General features: G+C 44.4%; 1 protein-coding gene across 1 annotated transcript in view; it reads left to right on the forward strand.

Moving 5' to 3' along the window:
* The first annotated feature begins 6,662 nt into the window (after positions 1–6,662).
* Positions 6,663–23,969, forward strand: part of slc25a22a (solute carrier family 25 member 22a) — an 87,576-nt gene continuing 70,269 nt past the window's right edge. Inside the window, exon 1 of the mRNA XM_042301980.1 lies at positions 6,663–6,856. The gene's annotated coding sequence lies outside the window, so the exon portion shown is untranslated. The remainder of the gene's footprint in view (positions 6,857–23,969) is intronic.

A 23,969-nucleotide genomic window follows, 5' to 3' on the forward strand; every position in this document is an offset into this window, starting at 1 on the left:
TAGTACAGGTCAGTAGTGGTAGTACAGGTCAGTAGTACAGGTCAGTAGTACAGGTCAGTAGTGGTAGTACTGGTCAGTAGTACAGGTCAGTAGTACAGGTCAGTAGTGGTAGTACAGGTCAGTAGTACAGGTCAGTAGTACAGGTCAGTAGTGGTAGTACAGGTCAGTAGTACAGGTCAGTAGTACAGGTCAGTAGTACAGGTCAGTAGTGGTAGTACAGGTCAGTAGTACAGGTCAGTAGTACAGGTCAGTAGTACAGGTCAGTAGTGGTAGTACAGGTCAGTAGTACAGGTCAGTAGTACAGGTCAGTAGTGGTAGTACAGGTCAGTAGTACAGGTCAGTAGTACAGGTCAGTAGTGGTAGTACAGGTCAGTAGTACAGGTCAGTAGTACAGGTCAGTAGTGGTAGTACAGGTCAGTAGTACAGGTCAGTAGTACAGGTCAGTAGTAGTGGTGCAGGTCAGTAGTACAGGTCAGTAGTGCAGGTCAGTAGTACAGGTCAGTAGTGGTAGTACTGGTCAGTAGTACAGGTCAGTAGAACAGGTCAGTAGAACAGGTCAGAAGTACAGGTCAGTAGTACAGGTCAGTAGAACAGGTCAGTAGAACAGGTCAGTAGTACAGGTCAGTAGTACAGGTCAGTAGAACAGGTCAGTAGTACAGGTCAGTAGTAGTAGTACAGGTCAGTAGAACAGGTCAGTAGTACAGGTCAGTAGTAGTAGTACAGGTCAGTAGTACAGGTTAGCAGTTCAGGTCAGTAGTACAGGTCAGTAGTGGTAGTACAGGTCAGTAGTACAGGTCAGTAGTACAGGTCAGTAGTGGTAGTACTGGTCAGTAGTACAGGTCAGTAGTACAGGTCAGTAGTGGTAGTACTGGTCAGTAGTACAGGTCAGTAGTACAGGTCAGTAGTACAGGTCAGTAGTGGTAGTACAGGTCAGTAGTACAGGTCAGTAGTACAGGTTAGTAGTGGTAGTACAGGTCAGTAGTACAGGTCAGTAGTACAGGTCAGTAGTGGTAGTACAGGTCAGTAGTACAGGTCAGTAGTACAGGTCAGTAGTGGTAGTACAGGTCAGTAGTACAGGTCAGTAGTACAGGTCAGTAGTGGAAGTACATGTCAGAAGTACAGGTCAGTTGTACAGGTCAGTAGTGGTAGTACAGGTCAGTAGTACAGGTCAGTAGTACAGGTCAGTAGTGGTAGTACAGGTCAGTAGTACAGGTCAGTAGTACAGGTCAGTAGTGGAAGTACATGTCAGAAGTACAGGTCAGTAGTACAGGTCAGTAGTACAGGTCAGTAGTACAGGTCAGTAGTGGTAGTACAGGTCAGTAGTACAGGTCAGTAGTGGTAGTACTGGTCAGTAGTACAGGTCAGTAGTAGTAGTGCAGGTCAGTAGTACAGGTCATTAGTGCAGGTCAGTAGTACAGGTCAGTAGTACAGGTCAGCAGAACAGGTCAGTAGTACAGGTCAGTAGTGGTAGTACAGGTCAGTAGTACAGGTCAGTAGTAGTAGTGCAGGTCAGTGGTACAGGTCAGTAGTACAGGTCAGTAGAACAGGTCAGTAGTACAGGTCAGTAGTAGTAGTACAGGTCAGTAGCACAGGTCAGTAGTACAGGTCAGTAGTAGTAGTACAGGTCAGTAGTACAGGTCAGTGGTACAGGTCAGTAGTACAGGTCAGTAGTGGTAGTACATGTCAGAAGTACAGGTCAGTAGTACAGGTCAGTAGTACAGGTCAGTAGTACAGGTCAGTAGTACAGGTCAGTAGTAGTAGTACAGGTCAGTAGAACAGGTCAGTAGTACAGGTCAGTAGTAGTAGTACAGGTCAGTAGTACAGGTCAGTGGTACAGGTCAGTAGTACAGGTCAGTAGTGGTAGTACATGTCAGAAGTACAGGTCAGTAGTACAGGTCAGTAGTACAGGTCAGTAGTACAGGTCAGTAGTGGTAGTACAGGTCAGTAGTACAGGTCAGTAGTACAGGTCAGTAGTAGTGGTGCAGGTCAGTAGTACAGGTCAGTAGTGCAGGTCAGTAGTACAGGTCAGTAGTGGTAGTACTGGTCAGTAGTACAGGTCATTAGTACAGGTCAGTAGTACAGGTCAGTAGTGGTAGTACTGGTCAGTAGTACAGGTCATTAGTACAGGTCAGTAGTACAGGTCAGTAGTGCAGGTCAGTAGTGGTAGTACTGGTCAGTAGTACAGGTCATTAGTACAGGTCAGTAGTACAGGTCAGTAGTGCAGGTCAGTAGTACAGGTCAGTAGTGCAGGTCAGTAGTACAGGTCAGTAGTACAGGTCAGTAGTACAGGTCAGTAGTACAGGTCAGTAGTAGTAGTACAGGTCAGTAGAACAGGTCAGTAGTACAGGTCAGTAGTAGTAGTACAGGTCAGTAGTACAGGTCAGTGGTACAGGTCAGTAGTACAGGTCAGTAGTGGTAGTACATGTCAGAAGTACAGGTCAGTAGTGCAGGTCAGTAGTGGTAGTACATGTCAGAAGTACAGGTCAGTAGTGGTAGTACATGTCAGAAGTACAGGTCAGTAGTACAGGTCAGTAGTGGTAGTACATGTCAGTAGTACAGGTCAGTAGTGCAGGTCAGTAGTACAGGTCAGTAGTGCAGGTCAGAAGTACAGGTCAGTAGTACAGGTCAGTAGTACAGGTCAGTAGTACAGGTCAGTAGTAGTAGTACAGGTCAGTAGAACAGGTCAGTAGTACAGGTCAGTAGTAGTAGTACAGGTCAGTAGTACAGGTCAGTGGTACAGGTCAGTAGTACAGGTCAGTAGTGGTAGTACATGTCAGAAGTACAGGTCAGTAGTACAGGTCAGTAGTACAGGTCAGTAGTACAGGTCAGTAGTGGTAGTACAGGTCAGTAGTACAGGTCAGTAGTACAGGTCAGTAGTAGTGGTGCAGGTCAGTAGTACAGGTCAGTAGTGCAGGTCAGTAGTACAGGTCAGTAGTGGTAGTACTGGTCAGTAGTACAGGTCATTAGTACAGGTCAGTAGTACAGGTCAGTAGTGGTAGTACTGGTCAGTAGTACAGGTCATTAGTACAGGTCAGTAGTACAGGTCAGTAGTGCAGGTCAGTAGTGGTAGTACTGGTCAGTAGTACAGGTCATTAGTACAGGTCAGTAGTACAGGTCAGTAGTGCAGGTCAGTAGTACAGGTCAGTAGTGCAGGTCAGTAGTACAGGTCAGTAGTGGTAGTACTGGTCAGTAGTACAGGTCAGTAGTGGTAGTACAGGTCAGTAGTACAGGTCAGTAGTACAGGTCAGTAGTAGTGGTGCAGGTCATTAGTACAGGTCAGTAGTACAGGTCAGTAGTGCAGGTCATTAGTACAGGTCAGTAGTACAGGTCAGTAGTGCAGGTCATTAGTACAGGTCATTAGTACAGGTCAGTAGTACAGGTCAGTAGTACAGGTCAGTAGTACAGGTCAGTAGTACAGGTCAGTAGTACAGGTCAGTAGTGGTAGTACAGGTCAGTAGTACAGGTCAGTAGTACAGGTCAGTAGTGGTAGTACTGGTCAGTAGTACAGGTCATTAGTACAGGTCAGTTTAATTTTGTAATTTTTTATTTCACCTTTACTTATTTCACCTTTATTTAACCAGGTAGGCTAGTTGAGAACACCTTTATTTAACCAGGTAGGCTAGTTGAGAACAAGTTCTCATTTACAACTGCGACCTGGCCAAGATAAAGCAAAGCAGTTCGACACATACAACAACACAGAGTTACACATGGAGTAAAACAAACATACAGTCAATAATACAGTAGAACAAAAGAAAACAAAAGTCTATATACAGTGAGTGCAAATGAGGTAAGTTAAGGAAATAAATAGGCCGTGGTGGTGAAGTTATTACAATATAGCAATTAAACACTGGAATGGTAGATCGGCAGAAGATGAATGTGCAGGTAGAGATACTGGGGTGCAAAGGAGCAAAATAAATAAATAAATACCAGTATGGGGATGAGGTAGGTTTGACGCTGGGCCAAACCCTCCCCTAACCCGGAAGACGTTGGGCCAATTGTGCACCACCTCATGGGTCTTCTGGTCGCTGCCGGCTGCAACACAGCCCAGGGATCGAACCCGGGTCTGTAGTGACGCCTCTAGCACTGTGATGCAGTGTTTTAGACCTCTGTGCCACTCGGGACGCCGCCAGTTCTTTCAGTTGTAGTTCCAGCCCTGCTCAGCTGCAGAGATGGTGGCCCCACACTAGGCACAGATGGCTGCCTTACACTTGACTAACTTGGACACCCGCCAAGTGTAGTACGGTCTGGATACCACTATAACCCACCAGCCACTATCATCTCCTTCCGCTGTTCAAATGGTGGCTGTAGCACAGAGAAGAAGGAAAACTAAATATGTTCCTGGACTGGTGTTTCATGGTTACTGTCAGCTCCTGTCTCCCGGGAACCTCTAGTGCACAATCTGTGCTTGCCTTGCTGATGAACAGACAGATTCCATTAACGGGCTGATCACCCTTGTGTTCCAGTCTTGTCCTGTTATCATTCCATTAACAGACTGACCACCCTTGTGTTCCAGTCTTGTTATCATACTTAACAGACTGATCACCCTTGTGTTCCAGTCTTGTCCTGTTATCATTCCATTAACGGACTGATCAACCTTGTGTCCAGTCTTGTCCTGTTATCATTCCATTAACGGACTGACCACCCTTGCGTTCCAGTCTTGTCCTGTTATCATTCCATTAACGGACTGGTCACCCTTGTGTTCCAGTCCTGTTATCATTCCATTAACGGACTGGTCACCCTTGTGTTCCAGTCAGGTCCTGTTATCATTCCACTAACGGACTGATCACCCTTGTGTTCCAGTCTTGTTCTGTTATCATGACACTAACGGACTGGTCACCCTTGTGTTCCAGTCAGGTCCTGTTATCATTCCATTAACGGCCTGGTCACCCTTGTGTTCCAGTCTTGTTCTGTTATCATGACACTAACGGACTGGTCACCCTTGTGTTCCAGTCAGGTCCTGTTATCATTCCATTAACGGCCTGATCACCCTTGTGTTCCAGTCAGATCCTGTTATCATTCCACTAACGGACTGGTCACCCTTGTGTTCCAGTCAGGTCCTGTTATCATTCCATTAACGGACTGGTCACCCTTGTGTTACAGTCAGGTCCTGTTATCATTCCACTAACGGACTGGTCACCCTTGTGTTCCAGTCAGGTCCTGTTATCATTCCACTAACGGACTGGTCACCCTTGTGTTACAGTCAGGTCCTGTTATCATTCCTGTCTGATATACAATATGCACATGTTGAAATCACCAGGGAAAGCCTTTTCTGTTGTTTCTATGATGAAGGGTGAAATGCTTCATTTGTGACGGTAAGCTACAATGGTGTGGAGCTCCCGAGTGGTGCAGCGGTCTAAGGCACTGCATCTCCGTTCTAGAGGTGTCACTACAGACACCCTGGTTCGAATCTGGGCTGTATCACAACCCGCCGTGATTCGGGGTCCCATAGGGCGGCGCACAGCGTTATCCGGGTTTGGCCGGTGTAGGCTGTCATTGTAAATAAGAATTCGTTCTTAACTGACTTGCCTCGTTAAATGATAATATAATGTGCCTAATAGATATTTATTTAATTTCACCTTTATTTATTTAACCAGGTAGGCTAGTTGAGAACATGTTCTCATTTACAACTGTGACCTGGCCAAGATAAAGCAAAGCAGTTTGACACATACAACAACACAGAGTTACACATGGAGTAAAACAAACGTACAGTCAATAATACAGTAGAACAAAAGAAAACAAAAGTCTATATACAGTGAGTGCAAATGAGGTAAGACAAGGGAAGTAAGGAAATAAATAGGCCATGGTGGCGAAGTAATTACAATATAGCAATTAAACATTTCCAGTGACTGCAACAGTGTGCGTGTAGCCGAGGAGAAGAGTTGGGAAAAGGGAGGACGTGAAGGCACACCGCATCATCGTGACGATTATTTTAAACCCAGTGACCTTGAGAATAAATGATCAATCGAGAGACTCTTGATAGGGACGCCATGGATCCCATTCTATTCTATCCCATTCTATTCAACCCTATCCCATTCTATTCTATCCCATTCTATTCAACCCTATCCCATTCTATTCAACCCTATCCCATTCTATTCTATCCCATTCTATTCTATCCCATTCTATTCAACCCTATCCCATTCTATTCTATTCCATTCTATTCTATTCTATCCCATTCTATTCAACCCTATCCCATTCTATTCAACCCTATCCCATTGTATTCAACCCTATCCATTCTATTCTATTCTATCCCATTCTATTCTATTCTATCCCATTCTATTCAACCCTATCCCATTATATACTATACTATTCTATTCTATTCTATCCCATTCTATTCAACCCTATCCCATTATATACTATACTATTCTATTCTATTCTATCCAATTCTATTCTATCCAGTCAACGGTAATCCATGGCGTCCCTATCAAGTCTCTCGATTGATCCTTTATTCTCAAGGTCACTGGGTTTAAAATAATCGTCACGATGATGCGGTGTGCCTTCACGTCCTCCCTTTTCCCAACTCTTCTCCTCGGCTACACGCACACTGTTGCGGTCACTGGAAATGTACCGTTAGGTTGTACATGCAAATCCCTGGACCTACCACTAGAGGACATAGATCCTTGTTATTCCCTTTTTTTACGAGTCGTTTCCATAATCACCAACCAGCCCTTCTCTTCTCCCTCCGTTGCTCGTTTGCTCCCCCTCTCTCTCCTTACTCTTCACCTCAAAGGGACACCAACGCTAGTAACACACCAGCAGTTTGGCGAAGCAGACTGTCAAGCTACAAGGACACGAGAGGGAAAAGCTATTTTTAACCCCAGATATTATCCATCTGAAATAACGGAAACTGCACAACACGGTACGTGAATAGTGGGTTAACTATTAGAATGGAAGTATTTCTGACACAGCATTGTCTTTATATGGATAACGGAGAAATGATAGTAGCCTGCTCTAATTGACCCTACCTGTGAAATATGGATGCATATTGACTTTTGAAGAATCACAACAACAAAAAAGTTGCATTACAAAATGTAGTGAGTAACATTTCTGTTATTTTGTGGCAATCTCTTCCTCTCAGTACACAGCACATCATTTCCCGTTATGTGCCAAGATATGATTGTGATGTGACGTGAATAGCCTTTGATTTGACGTATGGAGGATGGTTGAAGTAACAGTATACCGGTAGCCTATCAATTAAATAGCGGTGTGGTTATTGCGACTCTTTGCCGCTTCTCCACATGCTATAGCTGGGGGTTGTAAATAACGTAGGCTACAATGGGCCGACCGATCTGACATCCAACGCCTCTGCTGTTAGCCGTGAGGACACGGATTTGCTCGGGAAATGCTGATTTGGTAGCTCTGACCGGGTCCAGATGTGTTTTTATCCCCGGGTTAGCGGTTCATGTTTCCCTCCCAGGCCATGTAGACCTGTAGCAGGCAGGCTGTGTCTGGTTAGAGGGCGGGCGTGATGATTGTCGTGACCGCCTGAAGTCAACGTCAGATGCCGGTGTGTGCGCGACAGCGAATGGGAGAGAAGGAGAGTGCGTGAGTAGAGGATATTGCAACTCAAATTGCGGCAGTTGTGATCATCCGTAATTGCGTGTGTGTGTGTGTGTGTGTGTGTGTGTGTGTGTGTGTGTGTGTGTGTGTGTGTATTGTGACCTTTGGCTTATTATCCATTATGCTACATTCAAGACTTGTAGCACGATTTGAATTCTAGCATGTCAGACACTGCAGGACTGTAGGACGGTGCGAGACAGTACCAGTCAAGTGGTCGACCATTCTATTGCAGCTGTGAAATGACTTGAGTCCTGTCCTCGGACTGATAACCTATGATATCCATGCCTTTGAACACAGGAGGTAGCTGAGGGGAGAACGGCTCATTATAATTGGCTGGAACCGAGTGAATAGAATGGTGTCAGACACATAGGAACCATATGTTAGAAGTGCTGGATGCCGTTCCAGCCACTACTATGAGCCTGTCCTCCCCAATTACCGGCCGCCTTTGATGAATGGAAAGAAGGATGCCTATCTGTTAGGGTTGGTAATGTCAAATCAAATTGTATTAGTCACATGTGCCGAATACATCAGGTGTAGTAGACCTGACAGTGGAATGCTGAATACAACAGTGAAATGCTTACTTACGAGCCCCTAACCAACGATGCAGTACAAATAAGAATAAGAAATTAAAGTAACAAGTAATTAAAGAGCAGCAGTAAAATAACAATAGTGAGACTATTTGCAGGAGGGTAACGGTACAGAGTCAATGGCGCTCCGGTACCGCTTGCCATGTGGTAGTAGAGAGAACAGTCTATGACTAAGGTGGCTGGAGTCTTTGGCAATTTGTAGGGCCTTCCTCTGACACCGCCTGGTATAGAGGTCCTGGATGGCAGGAAGCTTTGCCCCGGTGATGTACTGGGCCTTTCGCACTACCATCTGCAGTGCCTTACGGTCAGAGGCCGAGCAGTTGCCGTACCAGGCAGTGATGCAACCAGTCAGGATGCTCTCGATGGTGCAGCTGTAGAACTTTTTGAGGATCTGAGGACCCTGAGGACAAATCTTTTCAGTCTCCTAAGGGGGAATAGGTTTCGTCGTGGACCATGTTTGTTTGTTGGTGATGTGGACACCAAGGAACTTGAAGTTCTCAACCTGCTCCACTATATCCCCGTTGATGAGAATGGGGGCGTGCTCGGTCCTCTTTTTCCTGTAGTCCACAATCATCTTCTTTGTCTTGATCACGTTGAGGGAGTTGTTATTCTGGCACCACACTGTCAGGTCTGTGACCTCCTCCCTAAAGGCTGTCTCATCGTTGTTGGGGAACAGGCCTTCCATTGTTGTGTCATCGGCAAACTTAATGATGGTGTTGGAGTCGTGCCTGGCCATGCAGTCATGAGTGAACAGGGAGTACAGGAGGGGACTGAGCATGCACCCCTGAGGGTCCCCCGTGTTGAGGATCAGCGTGGCAGATGTTGTTGCCTACCCTTACCACCTGGGAGCGGCCCGTCAGGAAGTCCAGGATCCAGTTGCAGAGGGAGGTGTTTAGTCCCAGGGTAGGATTAAGCATTTTCCTGTTTGCTTATGGCGGTGTTCTTAGTGCCAGGCTCACTGTGGTGGTATGTAGACAGCTATGAAAAATATAGATGAAAACTCTCTTGATAAATAGTGTGGTCTTCAGCTTATCATGAGATACTCTACCTCAGGCGAGCAAAACCTGCATCCCTGTTTTGATGCACCTGTACTGACCTCGCTTTCTGGATGATAGGGGGGTGAACAGGCAGTGGCTCGGGTGGGCGTTGTCCTTGATGATCTTTATGGCCTTCCTGTGACATCGGGTGGTGTAGGTGTCCTGGAGGGCATGTATGCCCCCGGTGATGCGTTGTGCAGACCTCACTACCCTCTGGAGAGCCTTACGGTTGTGGGCCGAGCAGTTGTCGTACCAGGCGATGATACAGCCCGACAGGATGCTCTCGATTGTGCATCTATAGACGTTTGTGAGTGCTTTTGGTGACAAGCCGCCTTCTTCACAACGCTGTCTGTGTGGGTGGACCAATTCAGTTTGTCCGTGATGTGTACGCCGAGGAACTTAAAACTTACCACCTTCTCCACTGCTGTCCCGTCGACGTGGTTTGGGGGGGCTGCTCCCTCTGCTGTTTCCTGAAGTCCACGATCATCTCCTTTGTTTTGTTGACGTTGAGTGTGAGGTTATTTTCCTGACACCACACTCCGAGGGCCCTCACCTCCTCCCTGTAGGCCGTGTCGTCGTTATTGGTAATCAAGCCTACCACTGTAGTGTCGTCTGCAAACTTGATGATTGAGTTGGAGGCGTGCGTGGCCACGCAGTCGTGGGTGAACAGGGAGTACAGGAGAGGGCTCAGAACGCACCCTTGTGGGGCCCCAGTGTTGAGGATCAGCGGGGTGGAGATGTTGTTACCTACCCTCACCACCTGGGGGTGGCCCGTCGGGAAGTCCAGTACCCAGTTGCACAGGGCGGGGTCGAGACCCAGGGTCTCGAGCTTGATGATGAGTTTGGAGGGTACTGTGGTGTTAAATGCTGAGCTGTAGTCGATGAACAGCATTCTCACATAGGTATTCCTCTTGCCCAGATGGGTTAGGGAAGTGTGCAGTGTGGTTGCGATTGCGTCGTCTGTGGACCTATTTGGGCGGTAAGCAAATTGGAGTGGGTCTAGGGTGTCAGGTAGGGTGGAGTTGATATGGTCCTTGACGAGTCTCTCAAAGCACTTCATGATGACGGAAGTGAGTGCTAAGGGGCGGTAGTCGTTTAGCTCAGTTACCTTAGCTTTCTTGGGAACAGGAACAAAGGTGGCCCTCTTGAAGCATGTGGGAATAGCAGACTGGGATAAGGGTTGATTGAATATGTCTGTAAACACACCAGCCAGCTGGTCTGCGCATGTTCTGAGGGCGCGGCTGGGGATGCCGTCTGGGCCTGCAGCCTTGCGAGGGTTAACACGTTTAAATGTTTTACTCACATCGGCTACAGTGAAGGAGAGTCGGCACTATAGACAACCACATTATAGACAACCCCACTATAGACAACCACACTATAGACACGATAGACAACCCCACTATAGACACTATAGACAACCCCACTATAGACAACCACACTATAGACACTATAGACAACCCCACTATAGACACTATAGACAACCCCACTATAGACACTATAGACAACCCCACTATAGACACTATAGACAACCCCACTATAGACACTATAGACAACCCCACTATAGACACTATAGACAACCCCACTATAGACAACCACACTATAGACACAATAGACAACCCCCTATAGACAACCCCACTATAGACAACCACACTATAGACACGATAGACAACCCCACTATAGACAACCACACTATAGACAACCCCACTATAGAAAACCACACTATAGACACTATAGACAACACCACTATAGACTACCAAACTATAGACTCTATAGACAACCCCACTATAGACAACCACACTATAGACACTATAGACAATCCCACTATAGACAACCCCACTATAGACAACCCCGCTATAGACAACGACGCTATAAACAACCACACTATAGACACTATAGACAACAACCGCACTATAGACAACCACACTATAGACAACCCCACTATAGACAACCACAATATAGACAACCCCACTATAGACACCTCGGTTTTTCGGATGACTGCCTTGCCTGGTTCACCAATTACTTTGCAGACAGAGTTCAGTGTGTCAAATCGGAGGGCATGCTGTCCGGTCCTCTGGCAGTCTCTATGGGGGTACCACAGGGTTCAATTCTCGGGCCGACTCTTTTCTCTGTGTATATCAATGATGTTGCTCTTGCTGCGGGCGATTCCCTGATCCACCTCTACGCAGACGACACCATTCTATATACTTTCGGCCCGTCATTGGACACTGTGCTATCTAACCTCCAAACAAGCTTCAATGCCATACAACACTCCTTCCGTGGCCTCCAACTCCTCTTAAACGCTAGTAAAACCAAATGCATGCTTTTCAACCGATCGCTGCCTGCACCCGCATGCCCGACTAGCATCACCACCCTGGATGGTTCCGACCTTGAATATGTGGACATCTATAAGTACCTAGGTGTCTGGCTAGACTGCAAACTCTCCTTCCAGACTCATATCAAACACCTCCAATCAAAAATCAAATCAAGAGTCGGCTTTCTATTCCGCAACAAAGCCTCCTTCACTCACGCCGCCAAGCTTACCCTAGTAAAACTGACTATCCTACCAATCCTCGACTTCGGCGATGTCATCTACAAAATGGCTTCCAACACTCTACTCAGCAAACTGGATGCAGTATATCACAGTGCCATCCGTTTTGTCACTAAAGCACCTTATACCACCCACCACTGCGACTTGTATGCTCTAGTCGGCTGGCCCTCGCTACATATTCGTCGCCAGACCCACTGGCTCCAGGTCATCTACAAGTCCATGCTAGGTAAAGCTCCGCCTTATCTCAGTTCACTGGTCACGATGGCAACACCCATCCGTAGCACGCGCTCCAGCAGGTGTATCTCACTGATCATCCCTAAAGCCAACACCTCATTTGGCCGCCTTTCGTTCCAGTACTCTGCTGCCTGTGACTGGAACGAATTGCAAAAATCGCTGAAGTTGGAGACTTTTATCTCCCTCACCAACTTCAAACATCAGCTATCTGAGCAGCTAACCGATCGCTGCAGCTGTACATAGTCTATTGGTAAATAGCCCACCCATTTTCACCTACCTCATCCCCATACTGTTTTTATTTATTTACTTTTCTGCTCTTTTGCACACCAATATCTCTACCTGTACATGACCATCTGATCATATATCATTCCAGTGTTAATCTGCAAAATTGTAACTATTCGTCTACCTCCTCATGCCTTTTGCACACATTGTACATTGTATATAGATTCCCCCTTTGTTTTCTACTGTGTTATTGACTTGTTAATTTGTTTATTCCATGTGTAACTCTGTGTTGTCTGCTCACACTGCTATGCTTTATCTTGGCCAGGTCGCAGTTGTAAATGAGAACTTGTTCTCAACTAGCCTACCTGGTTAAATAAAGGTGAAATAAAAAAAATAAATAAATAAAAAAACACTATAGACAACCACACTATAGACACTATAGACAACCACACTATAGACACTATAGACAACCCCATTATAGACAACCCCACTATAGACAACCCCACTATAGACACTATAGACAACCCCACTATAGACAACCACACTATAGACACAATAGACAACCCCACTATAGACACTATAGACAACCCCACTATAGACAACCCCACGATAGACAACCACACTATAGACAACGACGCTATAAACAACCACACTATAGACACTATAGACAACCACACTATAGACAACCCCACTATAGACACTATAGACAACCCCACTATAGACACTATAGACAACCCCACTATAGACACTATAGACAACCCCACTATAGACAACCACACTATAGACAACCCCACTATAGACAACCACACTATAGACAACCACACTATAGACAACCCCACTATAGACAACCACACTATAGACAACCACACTATAGACAACCCCACTATAGACACTATAGACAACCCCACTATAGACACTATAGACAACCCCACTATAGACACTATAGATAACCCCACTATAGACACTATAGACAACCCCACTATAGAAACAATAGACAACCCCACTATAGACACTATAGACAACCCCACTATAGACACTATAGACAACCACACTATAGACACTAGAGACAACCCCACTATAGACACTATAGACAACCCCACTATAGACAACCCCACTATAGACAACCACACTATAGACAACTCCGCTATAGACAACGACTATAAACAACCACACTATAGACACTATAGACAACCACACTATAGACAACCCCACTATAGACAACCACACTATAGACACTATAGACAACCCCACTATAGACAACCCCACTAAAGACAACCCCACTATAGACACTATAGACAACCACACTATAGACACAATAGACAACCACACTATAGACAACCCCACTATAGACAACCACACTATAGACAACCACACTATAGACAACCCCACTATAGACAACCACACTATAGACAACCACACTATAGACAACCCCACTATAGACACTATAGACAACCCCACTATAGACACTATAGACAACCCCACTATAGACACTATAGACAACCCCACTATAGACAACCCCGCTATAGACAACCACACTATAGACACTATAGACAACCACACTATAGACACTATAGACAACCACACTATAGACAACCACACTATAGACACTATAGACAACCACACTATAGACAACCACACTATAGACAACCACACTATAGACAACCACAATATAGACACTATAGACAACCACACTATAGACACTATGGACAACCCCACTATAGACAACCCCACTATAGACACTATAGACAACCCCACTATAGACACTATAGACAACCCCACTATAGACAACCATACTATAGACACAATAGACAACCCCACTATAGACACTATAGACAACCCCACTATAGACAACCACACTATAGACACAATAGACAACCCCACTATAGACACTATAGACAACCACACTATAGACACAATAGACAACCACACTATAGACAACCCCACTATAGACAACCCCACTATAGACAACCACACTATAGACAACCCCACTATAGACACTATAGACAACCCCACAATAGACACTATAGACAACCCCACTATAGACACTATAGACAACCCCACTATAAACAACCATACTATAGACACAATAGACAACCCCACTATAGACACTATAGACAACCCCACTACAGACACTATTGACAACCCCATTATAGACACTATAGACAACCCCACTATAGACAACCCCACGATAGACAACCACACTATAGACAACCCCGCTATAGACAACGACGCTATAAACAACCACACTATAGACACTATAGACAACCACACTATAGACAACCCCACTATAGACACTATAGACAACCCCACTATAGACACTATAGACAACCCCACTATAGACACTATAGACAACCCCACTATAGACACTATAGACAACCCCACTATAGACAACCCCATTATAGACAACCACACTATAGACACTATAGACAACCCCACTATAGACAACCCCACTACAGACAACCCCACTATAGACAACCACACTATAGACAACCACACTATAGACACTATAGACAACCCCACTATAGACAACGCCACTATAGACACTATAGACAACCACACTAAAGACACTATAGACAACCCCACTGTAAACACTATAGACAACCACACTATAGACAACCCACTATAGACAACCCCACTATAGACAACCCCACTATAGACAACCACACTATAGACAACCACACTATAGACACTATAGACAACCCCACTATAGACAATATAGACAACCCCACTATAGACAACCATACTATAGACAACAATAGACAACCCCACTATAGACACTATAGACAACCCCACTACAGACACTATAGACAACCACACTATAGACACTATAGACAACCCCACTATAGACAACCCCACTATAGACAACCCCATTATAGACAACCACACTATAGACACTATAGACAACCCCACTATAGACAACCCCACTATAGACAACCCCATTATAGACAGCCACACTATAGACACTATAGACAACCCCACTATAGACAACCCCACTATAGACAACCCCACTATAGACAACCCCACTATAGACACTATAGACAACGCCACTATAGACACTATAGACAACCCCACTATAGACAACCCCACTATAGACAACCCCACTATAGACACTATAGACAACCTCACTATAGACACTATAGACAACCACACTATAGACAACCCCACTATAGACACTATAGACAACCTCACTATAGACACTATAGACAACCACACTATAGACAACCCCATTATAGACAACCCCACTATTGACAACCTCACTATAGACACTATAGACAACCCCACTATAGACACTATAGACAACCCCACTATAGACAACCCCACTATAGACACTATAGACAACCCCACTATAGACACTATAGACAACCCCACTATAGACAACCCCCTATAGACACTATAGACAACCCACTATAGACACTATAGACAACCCCACTATAGACAACCCCACTATAGACACTATAGACAACCCCACTTTAGACAACCACACTATAGACAACCCCACTGTAGACACTATAGACAACCCCACTATAGACAACCCCACTATAGACAACCCCACTTTAGACTACCCCACTATAGACAACCACACTATAGACACTATAGACAACCCCACTATAGACAACCACACTATAGACACTATAGACAACCCCATTATAGACACTATAGACAACCCCACTATAGACAACCACACTATAGACACTATAGACAACCCCATTATAGACACTATAGACAACCCCACTATAGACACTATAGACAACCCCACTATAGACAACCCCACGATAGACAACCCCACTATAGACAACCCCGCTATAGACAACCACACTATAGACAACCCCACTATAGTCACTATAGACAACCCCACTATAGACAACCCCACTATAGACAACCCCGCTATAGACAACCACACTATAGACAACCCCACTATAGTCACTATAGACAACCCCACTATAGACAACCCCACTATAGACAACCCCACTATAGACACTTTAGACAACGCCACTATAGACACTATAGACAACCCCACTATAGACACTATAGACAACGCCACTAGACACTATAGACAACCACACTATAGACAACCCCACTATAGACAACCACACTATAGACACTATAGACAACCCCACTATAGACAACCCCACTATAGACAACCCCGCTATAGACAACGACGCTATAAACAACCACACTATAGACACTATAGACAACAACCACACTATAGACAACCACACTATAGACAACCCCACTATAGACACTATAGACAACCACACTATAGACACTATAGACAACCACACTATAGACAACCCCACTATAGACACTATAGACAACCCCACTATAGACACTATAGACAACCCCATTATAGACAACCCCACTATAGACAACCCCACTATAGACACTATAGACAACCCCACTATAGACAACCACACTATAGACACAATAGACAACCCCACTATAGACACTATAGACAACCCCACTATAGACAACCCCACTATAGACAACCACACTATAGACACTATAGACAACCACACTATAGACACTATAGACAACCCCACTATAGACACTATAGACAACCCCACTATAGACACTATAGACAACCCCACGATAGACACCCAACTATAGACAACGACGCTATAAACAACCACACTATAGACACTATAGACAACCACACTATAGACAACCCCACTATAGACACTATAGACAACCCCACTATAGACACTATAGACAACCCCACTATAGACACTATAGACAACCCCACTATAGACAACCACACTATAGACAACCCCACTATAGACAACCACACTATAGACAACCACACTATAGACAACCCCACTATAGACACTATAGACAACCCCACTATAGACACTATAGACAACCCCACTATAGACACTATAGACAACCCCACTATAGAAACAATAGACAACCCCACTATAGACACTATAGACAACCCCACTATAGACACTATAGACAACCACACTATAGACACTATAGACAACCCCACTATAGACAACCCCACTATAGACAACCACACTATAGACAACTCCGCTATAGACAATGACGCTATAAACAACCACACTATAGACACTATAGACAACCACACTATAGACAACCCCACTATAGACAACCACACTATAGACACTATAGACAACCCCACTATAGACAACCCCACTAAAGACAACCCCACTATAGACACTATAGACAACCACACTATAGACAACCCCTCTATAGACAAACACACTATAGACAACCACACTATAGACAACCCCACTATAGACAACCACACTATAGACAACCACACTATAGACAACCCCACTATAGACACTATAGACAACCCCACTATAGACACTATAGACAACCCCACTATAGACACTATAGACAACCCCACTATAGACACTATAGACAACCCCACCATAGACAACCCCACTATAGACAACCCCACTATAGACAACCCCGCTATAGACAACCACACTATAGACACTATAGACAACCACACTATAGACACTATAGACAACCACCACACTATAGACAACCACACTATAGACACTATAGACAACCACACTGTAGACAACCACACTATAGACAACCACACTATAGACAACCACACTATAGACAACCACAATATAGACACTATAGACAACCACACTATAGACACTATGGACAACCCCACTATAGACACTATGACAACCCACTATAGACACTATAGACAACCCCACTATAGACACTATAGACAACCACACTATAGACACTATAGACAACCCCACTATAGACAACCATACTATAGACACAATAGACAACCCCACTATAGACACTATAGACAACCCCACTATAGACAACCACACTATAGACACAATAGACAACCCCACTATAGACACTATAGACAACCACACTATAGACACAATAGACAACCACACTATAGACAACCCCACTATAGACAACCCCACTATAGACAACCACACTATAGACAACCCCACTATAGACACTATAGACAACCCCACAATAGACACTATAGACAACCCCACTATAGACACTATCGACAACCCCACTATAAACAACCATACTATAGACACAATAGACAACCCCACTATAGACACTATAGACAACCCCACTACAGACACTATTGACAACCACACTATAGACACTATAGACAACACCACTATAGACACTATAGACAACCCCATTATAGACACTATAGACAACCCCACTATAGACAACCCCACGATAGACAACCACACTATAGACAACCCCGCTATAGACAACGACGCTATAAACAACCACACTATAGACACTATAGACAACCACACTATAGACAACCCCACTATAGACACTATAGACAACCCCACTATAGACACTATAGACAACCCCACTATAGACACTATAGACAACCCCACTATAGACACTATAGACAACCCCACTATAGACAACCCCATTATAGACAACCACACTATAGACACTATAGACAACCCCACTATAGACAACCCCACTACAGACAACCCCACTATAGACAACCACACTATAGACAACCACACTATAGACACTATAGGCAACGCCACTATAGACAACCACACTATAGACACTATAGACAACCCCACTATAGACAACGCCACTATAGACACTATAGACAACCACACTAAAGACACTATAGACAACCCCACTGTAAACACTATAGACAACCACACTATAGACAACCCACTATAGACAACCACACTATAGACAACCCCACTATAGACAACCACACTATAGACAACCACACTATAGACACTATAGACAACCCCACTATAGACAATATAGACAACCCCACTATAGACAACCATACTATAGACACAATAGACAACCCCTCTATAGACACTATAGACAACCCCACTACAGACACTATAGACAACCACACTATAGACACTATAGACAACCCCACTATAGACAACCCCACTATAGACAACCCCATTATAGACAACCACACTATAGACACTATAGACAACCCCACTATAGACAACCCCACTATAGACAACCCCACTATAGACAGCCACACTATAGACACTATAGACAACCCCACTATAGACAACCCCACTATAGACAACCCCACTATAGACAACCCCACTATAGACACTATAGACAACGCCACTATAGACACTATAGACAACCACACTATAGACAACCCCACTATAGACAACCCCACTATAGACACTATAGACAACCTCACTATAGACACTATAGACAACCACACTATAGACAACCCCATTATAGACAACCCCACTATTGACAACCTCACTATAGACACTATAGACAACCCCACTATAGACACTATAGACAACCCCACTATAGACAACCCCACTATAGACACTATAGACAACCCCACTATAGACACTATAGACAACCCTACTATAGACAACCCCCTATAGACAACCCACTATAGACACTATAGACAACCCCACTATAGACAACCCCACTATAGACACTATAGACAACCACACTATAGACACAATAGACAACCACACTATAGACAACCCCACTATAGACAACCCCACTATAGACAACCACACTATAGACAACCCCACTATAGACACTATAGACAACCCCACTATAGACACTATAGACAACCCCACTATAGACAACCCCACTATAGACACTATAGACAACCCCACTATAGACACTATAGACAACCCCACTATAGACAACCCCCTATAGACACTATAGACAACCCACTATAGACACTATAGACAACCCCACTATAGACAACCCCACTATAGACACTATAGACAACCCCACCTTAGACAACCACACTATAGACAACCCCACTGTAGACACTATAGACAACCCCACTATAGACAACCCCACTATAGACAACCCCACTATAGACAACCCCACTTTAGACTACCCCACTATAGACAACCACACTATAGACACTATAGACAACCCCACTATAGACAACCACACTATAGACACTATAGACAACCCCATTATAGACACTATAGACAACCCCACTATAGACACTATAGACAACCCCACTATAGACAACCCCACGATAGACAACCCCACTATAGACAACCCCGCTATAGACAACCACACTATAGACAACCCCACTATAGTCACTATAGACAACCCCACTATAGACAACCCCACTATAGACAACCCCACTATAGACACTTTAGACAACGCCACTATAGACACTATAGACAACCCCACTATAGACACTATAGACAACGCCACTAGACACTATAGACAACCACACTATAGACAACCCCACTATAGACAACCCCACTATAGACACTATAGACAACCCCACTATAGACAACCCCACTATAGACAACCCCACTATAGACAGCACACTATAGACAACCACACTATAGACAACCCCACTACAGACACTATAGACAACCTCACTATAGACAACCCCACTATAGACACCATAGACAACCCCACTATAGATACTATAGACAACCCCCTATAGACAACCCCACTATAGACACTATAGAGAACCCCACTATAGACAACCACACTATAGACAACCACACTATAGACAACCCCATTATAGACAACCCCACTATTGACAACCACACTATAGACAACCCCACTATAGACACTATAGACAACCCCACTATAGACAACCCCAAAATAGACACTATAGACAACCCCACTATAGACAACCCCACTATAGACAACCCCACTATAGACAACCACACTATAGACACTATAGACAACCCCATTATAGACACTATAGACAACCCCACTATAGACACTATAGACAACCCCACTATAGACAACCCCACGATAGACAACCCCACTATAGACAACCCCGCTATAGACAACCACACTATAGACAACCCCACTATAGTCACTATAGACAACCCCACTATAGACAACCCCACTATAGACAACCCCACTATAGACACTTTAGACAACGCCACTATAGACACTATAGACAACCCCACTATAGACACTATAGACAACGCCACTAGACACTATAGACAACCACACTATAGACAACCCCACTATAGACAACCCCACTATAGACACTATAGACAACCCCACTATAGACAACCCCACTATAGACAACCCCACTATAGACAGCACACTATAGACAACCACACTATAGACAACCCCACTACAGACACTATAGACAACCCACTATAGACACTATAGACAACCCCACTATAGATACTATAGACAACCCCCTATAGACAACCCCACTATAGACACTATAGAGAACCCCACTATAGACAACCACACTATAGACAACCACACTATAGACAACCCCATTATAGACAACCCCACTATTGACAACCACACTATAGACAACCCCACTATAGACACTATAGACAACCCCACTATAGACAACCCCACTATAGACAACCCCACTATATACAACCCCACTATAGACAACCCCACTATAGACAACCCCACTATAGACACTATAGACAACCCTACTATAGACAACCCCACTATAGACAACCCCACTATAGACACTATAGACAACCACACTATAGACACAATAGACAACCACACTATAGACAACCCCACTATAGACAACCCCACTATAGACAACCACACTATAGACAACCCCACTATAGACACTATAGACAACCCCACAATAGACACTATAGACAACCCCACTATAGACACTATAGACAACCCCACTATAAACAACCATACTATAGACACAATAGACAACCCCACTATAGACACTATAGACAACCCCACTACAGACACTATTGACAACCACACTATAGACACTATAGACAACACCACTATAGACACTATAGACAACCCCATTATAGACACTATAGACAACCCCACTATAGACAACCCCACGATAGACAACCACACTATAGACAACCCCGCTATAGACAACGACGCTATAAACAACCACACTATAGACACTATAGACAACCACACTATAGACAACCCCACTATAGACACTATAGACAACCCCACTATAGACACTATAGACAACCCCACTATAGACACTATAGACAACCCCACTATAGACACTATAGACAACCCCACTATAGACAACCCCATTATAGACAACCACACTATAGACACTATAGACAACCCCACTATAGACAACCCCACTACAGACAACTCCACTATAGACAACCACACTATAGACAACCACACTATAGACACTATAGGCAACCCCACTATAGACAACCACACTATAGACAACCACACTATAGACACTATAGACAACCCCACTATAGACAACGCCACTATAGACACTATAGACAACCACACTAAAGACACTATAGACAACCCACTATAGACAACCACACTATAGACAACCCCACTATAGACAACCACACTATAGACAACCACACTATAGACACTATAGACAACCCCACTATAGACAATATAGACAACCCCACTATAGACAACCATACTATAGACACAATAGACAACCCCACTATAGACACTATAGACAACCCCACTACAGACACTATAGACAACCACACTATAGACACTATAGACAACCCCACTATAGACAACCCCACTATAGACAACCCCATTATAGACAACCACACTATAGACACTATAGACAACCCCACTATAGACAACCCCACTATAGACAACCCCACTATAGACAGCCACACTATAGACACTATAGACAACCCCACTATAGACAACCCCACTATAGACAACCCCACTATAGACAACACCACTATAGACACTATAGACAACGCCACTATAGACACTATAGACAACCACACTATAGACAACCCCACTATAGACAACCCCACTATAGACACTATAGACAACCCCACTATAGACACTATAGACAACCACACTATTGACAACCTCACTATAGACACTATAGACAACCCCACTATAGACACTATATACAACCCCACTATAGACAACCCCACTATAGACACTATAGACAACCCCACTATAGACACTATATACAACCCCACTATAGACAACCCCCTATAGACACTATAGACAACCCACTATAGACACTATAGACAACCCCACTATAGACAACCCCACTATAGACACTATAGACAACCCCACTTTAGACAACCACACTATAGACAACCCCACTGTAGACACTATAGACAACCCCACTATAGACAACCCCACTATAGACAACCCCACTATAGACACTATAGACAACCTCACTATAGACACTATAGACAACCACACTATAGACAACCCCATTATAGACAACCCCACTATTGACAACCTCACTATAGACACTATAGACAACCCCACTATAGACACTATAGACAACCCCACTATAGACAACCCCACTATAGACACTATAGACAACCCCACTATAGACAACCCCCTATAGACACTATAGACAACCCACTATAGACACTATAGACAACCCCACTATAGACAACCCCACTATAGACACTATAGACAACCCCACTTTAGACAACCACACTATAGACAACCCCACTGTAGACACTATAGACAACCCCACTATAGACAACCCCACTATAGACAACCCCACTATAGACAACCCCACTTTAGACTACCCCACTATAGACAACCACACTATAGACACTATAGACAACCCCACTATAGACAACCACACTATAGACACTATAGACAACCCCATTATAGACACTATAGACAACCCCACTATAGACAACCACACTATAGACACTATAGACAACTCCATTATAGACACTATAGACAACCCCACTATAGACACTATAGACAACACCACTATAGACAACCCCACGATAGACAACCCCACTATAGACAACCCCGCTATAGACAACCACACTATAGACAACCCCACTATAGTCACTATAGACAACCCCACTATAGACAACCCCACTATAGACAACC

Source organism: Oncorhynchus tshawytscha, linkage group LG19 (assembly GCF_018296145.1).
Source record: "Oncorhynchus tshawytscha isolate Ot180627B linkage group LG19, Otsh_v2.0, whole genome shotgun sequence".
Classification (NCBI taxonomy): domain Eukaryota; kingdom Metazoa; phylum Chordata; class Actinopteri; order Salmoniformes; family Salmonidae; genus Oncorhynchus; species Oncorhynchus tshawytscha.